The sequence below is a fragment of the Osmia lignaria genome, chromosome 11 (genome assembly GCF_051020975.1).
Source record: "Osmia lignaria lignaria isolate PbOS001 chromosome 11, iyOsmLign1, whole genome shotgun sequence".
Classification (NCBI taxonomy): domain Eukaryota; kingdom Metazoa; phylum Arthropoda; class Insecta; order Hymenoptera; family Megachilidae; genus Osmia; species Osmia lignaria.
In genome coordinates this window covers 8,541,421-8,551,257 of record NC_135042.1, presented here as the reverse complement: position 1 = coordinate 8,551,257, position 9,837 = coordinate 8,541,421, and positions in this window count along the sequence as shown.

Here is a 9,837-nt window from a genome sequence, read left to right as displayed (position 1 = left end):
AGCAGGATAACTCGGTTCCATCGTTTGATAGCCTCCGCTTACCGAACAAGCGTTACGTGACGCCCGTCACATCCATGCTGCATCCTCCATACGAAAAGCATCCTCTCTTTCGTGTCCAGACCATTTATCTCTGCATCGGACAACCTAACACCTGTACTTAACAACGTTCCCATGAAACGAACAACATCAGCCACCCAAAGAAACAACGGAACCGAGCTTCTACGATAGCGAAGGTAGAATCATTAACACGGCTACCCATGTTTAGCCCTTGGGCTGAGCAGCAGTGTCTTTGCTGACTCAACCGAGCGAACTTTAATGGACGACTTTTTTATCGAGGCATACCACAGTGAAAGGATTAAGGAAGTAAACAAACAAACAAGAGAGAAAGAGAAGAGAGGGGTGGGGGGAAGTGACGGTACAGGATATGTCAAGGAGCGTCAGCCCTTCGACGATGCATGCGAAAGCGCGTCACGCAGGCAGAACTGTTGTGCAGAATTCAGCGCGCATTTGCATTTCGCCGGCCGTGTGTGCGACGCACGGTGCACGTGTGCAAAGGTGGCTGGTCGCGTGCAACGACGCGAGAATCGCGGTGCAATGTGTGCGTGCAACCCGGTCGATCGACTCGAACGCGTGATCGGCACGCGAGTCGAATCTCGATCGGGCGATGCGCGTGCTCTTCGATACGCGACGCGTCCGAGCGTCGGGCTTTCCTTCGCCTAACGATCGACCATGGAAAATCTATATTTTCCTTTGATATCGTACCGATTTCATTGATAGGAATACGGGGCATCGACCGTTTCTCACCGATCGTCGGGCAGAAAAATCGTAACGCGATCGTGGTAAAAGGAAAAAGGAAAAGGAGCGTGGAAGAAAAACGATGGAAAGTGGTCGTATTTCTGCGGTGCGTGGCGAGAAAGAAAAATGAACGGCGCGAAACGTAGGTGCGGAAAGAGATCGCCGTCCAGTCTAGCGAAACTGGCACAGTGTCAAGGTGCCTCGCGGGCACATTTGCGAGCACGTCGGGGCGTCGGCGTGAGAGGGGCGCAGGACACGTAGGAGTGGGGCTTATGTATCGTCAGCCTTCCTCCTCGTTTTACCGGCAAGCCTACCGCGGCACCGAGGCGGACAGAACCGAGCGCGGATCGAAGCGGCTCGACTTTCACGAGGCTTTCTTCTTTCGCGGCCGGCTTGCCATCGTGTGCCACTATTTCGCGTAAACACGCCCGAGATAGCCGATCCGGTCCGCGCGCCGGTCAACGGCATCCGGGGTGAAAGGCAAAACGAAACCCGTGATCGCCAGATGGATTTTCCGTGGAAATGAAAACCTCGCCGCAGGTTCCGGCGACGCCTTTCTCCGCTTCGCCGATATTCGCCCGTCATCGACCGCTGCACTTTCTTACTTTCGTTTTGTAATCCTTCCACGAGCGGCGGGCGTTGCTTCGACTACGCCGGAATATATCCGACAGTATATCAAGTATATCAAAGAATTTTTTCATTATTCCTTCATATCTGGAAATACCTGTTCGTTGGAAGCGATTTAAAATCGGTGAACAAGGTATCGCATACCGCGAGACGGAGCCAATTATCGCAGCGTCGATGTTAAAATATTGAGGTTGTTAAAAAATTCATATCCAAACATGCCGATGGATGCGACCCGTGGTTCGTAATGCAGTCACGTAACGTCCTCGAAAAATCGAATTCTTCCGTGTACCGTCGCTAAAGCATTCCGCTCGGCGTACCGGTATGTCATTCATAAAGAAATTATACCAGTCCATTACTCAACGATTATTTATAGCAAACGGGCGTACGTAGGCAAATCAGCGTCGATGTCCTTATCCCGGGGACCAGATTCGTACTTACACGGTGGGATCAGGAGAAAGAAAAAAAGAGGAATTCGTCGACATGCAGGTGCATTACCTGGTCACGCGTGCACGTACACTTTCGTGAACGACGAAAGTTGCCGGAACGATTCGACGACAAACACACGTGTGCATGATTCATGAAATTCAGATGAGCAGATTTCATTCGGAACGTTGAGATCACGGATGATTTCACGAAACGGAACCAACCTGAATCCTTTCGTTTCTACCCATATACCCACATACTCTGTAATTAATTTTTTTCCAGTTGAATTAATTTTTTAGTAACTGTTTCGTTGATTACCGCAATTCCTGGTGAATGCTAAATGTAAATCAATTCCTGGTTTATCTCCGCTGTGCGTATTCTAAAAATAAAACTAAGTGGGACATATGTGTCCCGTTAGACTTTGTGTGCTATAAACCCGAAGGCAAGGTTTAAAGTATCTATATAAGACGCTGCAAGAAATATTCCATCTCCCTGTCTTTCGTTCTTTGTTTTTATTGATCAAGTTGGGTTTCGATGGTGTCTTTAAATGAAAGGATGAAAAATTCCAAGTGGAACGTACATGGTCCCGATGACCATCGAAAAGTTAGACCCAGTAGCCGCACATAGAATTCGCCTACATTTTTCTCTCCTCCTTATCCTCACGGAACAGAGGAGTCCCTGAACGAAAGGTGGGAGTAAATAAGGTAGAAGGCAGTGGAACACTGTTAAACACGCGATCCCGCGGTGCCACGAAATGATATTCAGCCGAGTGTTTCGACAGGCCGGGTGTCGTTAACCTCCCGCACGGTTCGTTCCCCGCTAGTCGGGAAACAATTGTCCTCTCTAGGTCTAGCTCGAACCGACCAAGACGCCCACTCCCTAGGGACTATTTCAATCCCGTTTACCTCGTAGGTTCCCTAGGTTGCGAATTGGGCGTTGGCCTCCGCCCGATTCATCCTGGTGTCAGCTCGGCCGACGAGTACGCGTGGAATCCCGATTCGAAATATCTATCCTAATTTAACCCTTTAAATTTTCCCATTTCCCGTTGCAAAAGTAGAATTCAAACGTCGGCTCTAGATGCCACGTGGGATCCTGTACCGGACCAGAAGGAAACCCTTTTCTCTCCCACCTGTTTGAACGGATTTCGGTGGATCGCGGTTCGAAGGGCCGGGCAGAGGGACCAATGGCATGCATAGAGGGACGAGAGGAAAGGGAGAACCGCGTGTGCACGGTGGTACTTTGAAAATTCGAGAGATCCACGTGGACAGGGGCCGTCCAAGAGTGTTGCAATCTTGCTTCGGCCCCGCTTCTTCTATGCTCTTACCTCTCGTCCCCTGCTTACCTCTTCCGCCGCTTCCTCGACGAATCTTTGTGTGATTTCTCACGGTGAACACGGGATGACCGTTCCCTTCGCGAGCCTCACTCCTACGCGATCGAGCTGGTTTTTTACGTACCGATGTGTATGTACGTAAGTACGTGGTCGAGATGATATTGCGTTAACTGGCTGACAGGGTGACACGTATTGTTCGCTGATAATCAGAGGTGTGGTCTTGGAATGTAGGCTATAACGGTTTAAGGTTCAAGCTTTTCGGTGCTTGAACGTTTTCGAGCAACGACGAATTGATAATCACCTGCACCGTGCGTCACGTCTCTCTATCAGGATGGCAGTTTGTTCGTTAGTAAATGAATAATTATAACGTGAAATATGTATAATTAATTCGATGGATTATTTAAGAAATAGCTTGTTAGCAGATGGAATAACGACGGCGGTAAAATTGAAATGTTAAATTCCATCGACGCGTGACAGGTCCGAAAACAGTTTGAAAGATAAAATTTACGACCGCGTTTCTCAGCGAGGACGGTAGTTTGCAGAGTGCTTAAACGCGGCGTGGTGCTCGCGGCCGTGTAGTAGAAACGTCACGCGAGACGAGCTCAGCTGTCCGCGGTAACGTGCACTAACTCCTAGCCCTGATCTATGGTGTCAGGGTCTGTGGCTACCATCACTGATCGCTCTATTAGATTTTACGGACCGACCGTTGAACTTCCCGTCCTACTTTCATGAAAATCGTAACTTCCCTAAGAAACCGAACCCCGTTATCCGTTGCATGACTCCGGCTGAACTGGGTATCCGATACAGGATCTCGAACGATGCTCTGACCAAGTTATTCACCAGATATTCGCCTGTCCTTCAGCTTTTCCCGGATCCGTTCGAACTGCAAACTAGAGCATTCCGCATGAATTAATTTTCTCCAGTACCTCTATCCTATTCGAAACACCGTCCTCTCGTTTCTTTTCATCGATCAGCTGACCAATTAAAAAATCATTAACTGACCATTGACCCGGAAACGTACCGTTAACTGTGCAGTGACCCGGTACACGAACATAGATACCGTAGAAAGGGTACGTTTTGAAGAACATTGAGGGATCTTGGTAAGCCCGAAGTGTCAGGCATGATTACTGCATAATTTATAAGACGATGAAAGCCTACTGAACTCTATTATAGAATCATCGATTGATAAGTATCCCGCAACAAGCAACCTCAAAGACTAAGCGTAAAGCGAACGGTAAACTGATCCTGGAGCGTGATCCATGATCCTCGATCATAGAGCGATCATCAGCCGGCAATATCGATCGATCGAATGGGAATAAAATAGAAGCTAGGGGAAATAGCGATTGCCTAGATAGCTGGCATCGACTGAACGTCGTTCCACGGCCACGTACGTATGCAAATGACTCGAGCTCCCTCGCTCGCGGTTGACCGAGTGAGAGAATCGTGAATAAGACGAGGAGAAGCTGTAGCTCGAATCTCTCCTCTAAAATCTCCGCGGCGGATCCGAGGAGGTGAACGGAGCAACGGTAACCCATTGTATCGAACAGCCGGTTCCTTTACGACGGCTTTCTCACGATCGGTCAGTTGGCGGATAACCCAGAGGCGAGCGAACGGTCGTCGCGGTACCTTCCCGCGAGGATGTACGTACCCCCGGTGCGTGCAACTGGGTTTACAGCCGGATGCAGCGAGGTCGCGCGGTACCACGAACGATAGCCGGTCGTGTGGACGCGGACAGAAGAGGACAGGGACAGGACAGGAGACGGGCGCAGCCGGATTTCTTTTCTCGTGCGGTGCCGACACTCGCACGCGGCCACGGCTAACTGTATTTTGACTTTGTGGCCTGAATTGCGGTAACACGGTAACTGGCTCCACTGTGCGCGACACCCTGGAGTAACGGGCCATATCTCGAAGCCACGGTTGTTCGAGACTTTACGCATGTAGCTACCTACATAAAAGGCACTCTCACAGAGAACTGCCCGCGGACATCGTGGTGGTAGATACACCGTGATTCTGCTCGGTTGCCCGCCTGCGTTCAACCGCTTTCAACGCGTGCAGATGCTCGTTTCGAAGGAGAGACGAAGAAGACACCGGTGAAATGAACGAACGACAGGGGAGGAGCGAGCGAGAAGGCGGACACGCGAGGACGTAGGATCAGAACGATGCCGGTTTACACCCGTGTGCGTTCGAACCCCGCGCCTCTGTCCGTGTAAGTACGCGTTGCAACGCGAGTGTAGGTACAGTTAGGTGGAAGGTGGCCACCGGCTGGACTCTGTAGGTCGGAGCCGCGGGACGCGCGCGGTCCGACTCTTCGTATATCCTTCGCATCCGGGGGATCGCCTTCGAGACGACAGCAGGACCTTGGGCCTTAACCCACTCTTACTGGGAAAGGGACTAGCAACGTAACGCTTCTTCGCCGCTTCTTCCGCGTTCGCTGTCTTCTCGAGGCTGGCTGCGATTCCAGGGATCCTGTCGCGTGCTCCTGCGGTGATTTCGATGACGGCATAGACGGATCGATTCTACGTCCTTTACCTACGACTTTCCCTTCATTTTTATACCGAGTATACATTTTTTCCTTCTCGGGGAAACATTACAATTCGTTACACTGGACATTAAGAAAGTAAGACTAATGTCGAGCATCTTCCGCATAATAATTGATCGCGATTCATTGAACGAGCGCAGCTCATCAAATTCCCGGTCACAAACAGAGAAAGCCTCGGCCACGATGTTTGTCGTTGAAAGGAGCAAGCCATGAATGAACCACGTAATCCTTCCCCGATTTCTCAGTCGATCGGCACTCGATACGATCGGCAACGTAAAAGGGGCGTGCTACCTAAGGAACACGTGCCACGGCACGCGACACGCGACTCTCCAAGATCCTCGCGATCCTCGCAAGGATCAGGAAGCGCGTTCTGAGAGAAAGGTGTATCCTGTCGCTGGACGGCTCCCCCTCTCTCTCGTGCTTCTTTTTCGTTCACCCCTTTCTTTCGCTGCCGCCGCGGTCTTCCTGTCGGCGCGGGAAAGGGGCGCAGCAGATGTTCCTCCCGCTTTCTCGAGAACCCTTTCACGAGCGTCCCGTCTGCAAGACGGACGAGCAGGCCTTCTTCCGGGATCCTGTGTATCTCGTATTGCATCGAACTGGTTTTCACCGGGCGGAGAGAAAAAGTGGCCGCGACTGGAGGAGGCGGATGAAAGCGTAGAAAAAGGAGAGGAAAAAAAAGCTGATCGTTTGGAAAGGCTTTTGTTGTGCATATGGTGCACGATCCACGCCTCGAGACGACTCCATGGATGTTGCTCGCCACGGGACGGATCGATTTCTTCGTAGAAACGTTCGAATTTGATCTAAGAGATCGACAGCCGCGACGGAGACCCGGAAGTCGTCGCACGGCCACGCGGCCCACGCGACCACCGTCTCCCGCCACGAGGACGAACGTTGGACGTGCTCGAAGGAGGAATAATTATCGGCGATATTCGATCGAAGGAGCGCCTTTTCGTTGCTTCCACTTCCTTCTTCTTTTTTGCGATCCTCTACAGAGAAGGCTATGTACAGCTGGTATTTTTCTGGCGATGAGCAACAAGATTCTGATTTATTCGAAAGGGAGAGTGAGAATTCGCACAATTTGCAAACATTGGAAATAATAAATTCGTATTTTCATCGAATAAATTATTTCCATAAGCTGCATAACGTTAAGCATGTAATTCATCGCGTGGGAATCTCATTCATTCCTGTACTCCGTCGTACATAAAAGAAACCTGTCGATTGCTTTCTTCTGTTTGTCTTTACCTTTCTCATTATTACCATTCGGTTACGTTCCTTCGAAACCTGGCTACTATCATTTCCCGTGTGATTCTCTGTTTTATTTGAAATAAAACTTACACTCACGTGTAAGCAGGTATCGCCTTGATCTATTTCCCTGTTCGACAAGCTCGTCGAGGAAGAAAGAAAAGTGGTGGTGGTGCAGCCGTTCCGAAAAATCGTTCCGCAGATGTGGTTTTTGACCGATGCCTCGCGGTCAGCCGGCCAAGGGCCAGGAAAAATGTCTTTTTAATTGGCAATTAGTCGCGTCGTGAACCCTTTCGCATCTGTCATCCGGCCGCGGGTGATCTTTCACGACGGTCTAGCCACCCTCGAGCGTGGATGAATGGAGCGGCCGAGTAAAAAGCCCGCACGGAAAGTCCGAGCATTCTCCGTTAATCCTCGGCACACGCGTTCCATCGAGACGAACGATATTTTCCGGAGACTGGCCACGCGAGTCGGTGAAAAAAGAATAAAGGAGAGAGGCTGAAAGTGACCGGCACAAAGTGGAGCACCATCGGATGATGGACCCTCTCTCTCTCTTTCGGACCATGGACATTTTTCATCCCCTAATTTGACGGACGGGCGTGTGGCCGTCGTGCCTCCCTCCGTTTCTTCGACAAAGTGTAACCAACCGAGGGACAGACAGTCGAGAGTTTATTCAAAAGCGATGCTATTTTCAATCGACGTGTTTTACATGCTGCTGCTACTACATTTTCTTCGCGTTTGCTTTCACGAACACCAGTCGTCCGTCCAGTTGCCGATCCGATCTTAACTTTCTACACGGTAATATCGCTGCTTTGATAAATTTTATTCAACGTCACGGTTTGGTCTCGATTCAACGTAGCGCCTTAATTAAGGATCGCTCTAGCAACGGAAGAAGAACGAAGGATTTTCAATTGTAGGCAAAACCCACGCGTGTACGCCGAGTTAAAGAAGAAAGTACACGGTGCGGTCCCGGAAAAGCGATATCTGGTCACCGGTTCGAGAAATATCGTCGAGCGGACAATGGGAAGGAGCGCTGCTTAGGAAGCGATAACAGAATCGAGGCAGCATATCACGGACCTTGAATTGCGTCCGGCACACCTCCGTCTTTTGCCATTACGCGGCCACTTGGCAGCGGACAACTACGCTCCTGCTACTCGACGCATACATCGCCATTTTTTATCCGTCTGATCTATGCGTTCTACGATTACGCGACGTTCCTCTCATTCTCGAAACGTACCGTTTGCTGTACACGTTCCGGCTGTGAAAGAGAAGCAAGACGTATCGGCCATTACCTGGACGCTCTTTCTCTTTTTCTCTTCTCTAATACGACGTCGCTATTGTCGCGGCCGTCCGATAAATTGATTGCCAGCAGAAATTCCGCGATATTCTTCTATCCTTCTTGGTCGTTGCGTTTCGGTGAAAGTCCGCGTTCAAACGTACAGGATATCGCAAGCGGAAGTGAAAGAATTCGAGTGGTACGAAATATTCTTGAAACCTTCTCGACGAAGTAACATTCGAGCAGAATGCAACTGTACGCTTTCGCAGTCAGTATAAACAAAGAGAGGCGACGACTATGATGGCGAAGTCTAATTTCAAACACTTACGCGACTCCGTCGAGGCATCATGGGAATCGATAATACCTCCGATGCCTGTCTTCTTCGTCCTTCTGTTCTATCCTAATCGATCCATCTCCTTTCTTTCCTCTTCGCTATCTCGTTTCCTCCCCGGTGGCTACTTTCTTTCCTCGGCGAGCGTGTCGATTCATTCGGACTGCCGATGATGTTTCGAGAACAGTTATGTGGGAGTCTGGGTCACGAGGCGTGGCTTCTATGGGGACACCGTCCACTGTCCCATAGAACCACAATCCTATTGGCCAAGAAACGCTGGCGAGGCACGACCGGAATAATTATGTAACCTGCGCTTCGCGGTACGCGAGCCGACGCGTTCGTGATCGAGGGGGGTTGCAAAGCACCGTGGTGCCGTGAGGGGAACGACGTGCCGAGAGGGGGCACCGTGACCCTTGCTAGAAGAAAATAGGTGCCGGTCTGCCCACGTGCGCCTCGTGTTTTTCCTCTTTTTCCTTTCCTTACCTTTCTCCCCCTGACGCGCCTTTCGTCGCCACTTGTCCCCCGCGTCTTCGAATGCCACCTAAGTCATACCGATGCATAAAACGACAGTTTCCTTTTTTTTTTTTTTCGACCCTAAAATGACCAACCTTTTTCAAAGGACTAAGTTGTAAGCTTCACGACGAACATTAGTTCGTCATTCCCGGCATGGTGGTATGGAAGTGGAAAGGATCGACGTGACCTCGACGCCGAGAGGATGTCAAGACGCGAGAACCGGCTATTTATTGTCCTCCGTGTGGGCTCTTTTATCGACGATGAATTCGTGTCAGGGAAAAGGTTAATTATACCCAGTCACGAGCGAGATCAACGACGCTTACGAGGAGCTTTCGACCGACGCCGGTTCTCTTCGCGCTTACACGCGGAGAATTAACCTTTTAAGCGCTGCCTTTTAACGGGAATCTTCTCTGTGCCTTGATAAACTCCCTTGAACCTGAGCAACGAGGAACAACAGAATAGACGGTATAATTTGTTTCTTTTTTCGAAGAGAAACGAATCATAATCGAAGTAGAAAAATTCCAAATTCAACGCCCACGCGACAGAGGTGCGCATTCCATTGATAAACTTCCGCAGCGAGGATACAACGAATCCGCATACGCGAGCTAGGAAAGGATATTATATCCTCCTCTTACGTCAGCCCGGCAAATTGATTCCACCTTTTCACGGAGAAACACACGGTCGAGCGAAGGTTCTTCCGTAACGCAGAACGAAAGAAGTTTCGCGCGATTCTTGTCCCTGATTGTGCTCACGCGATAGTT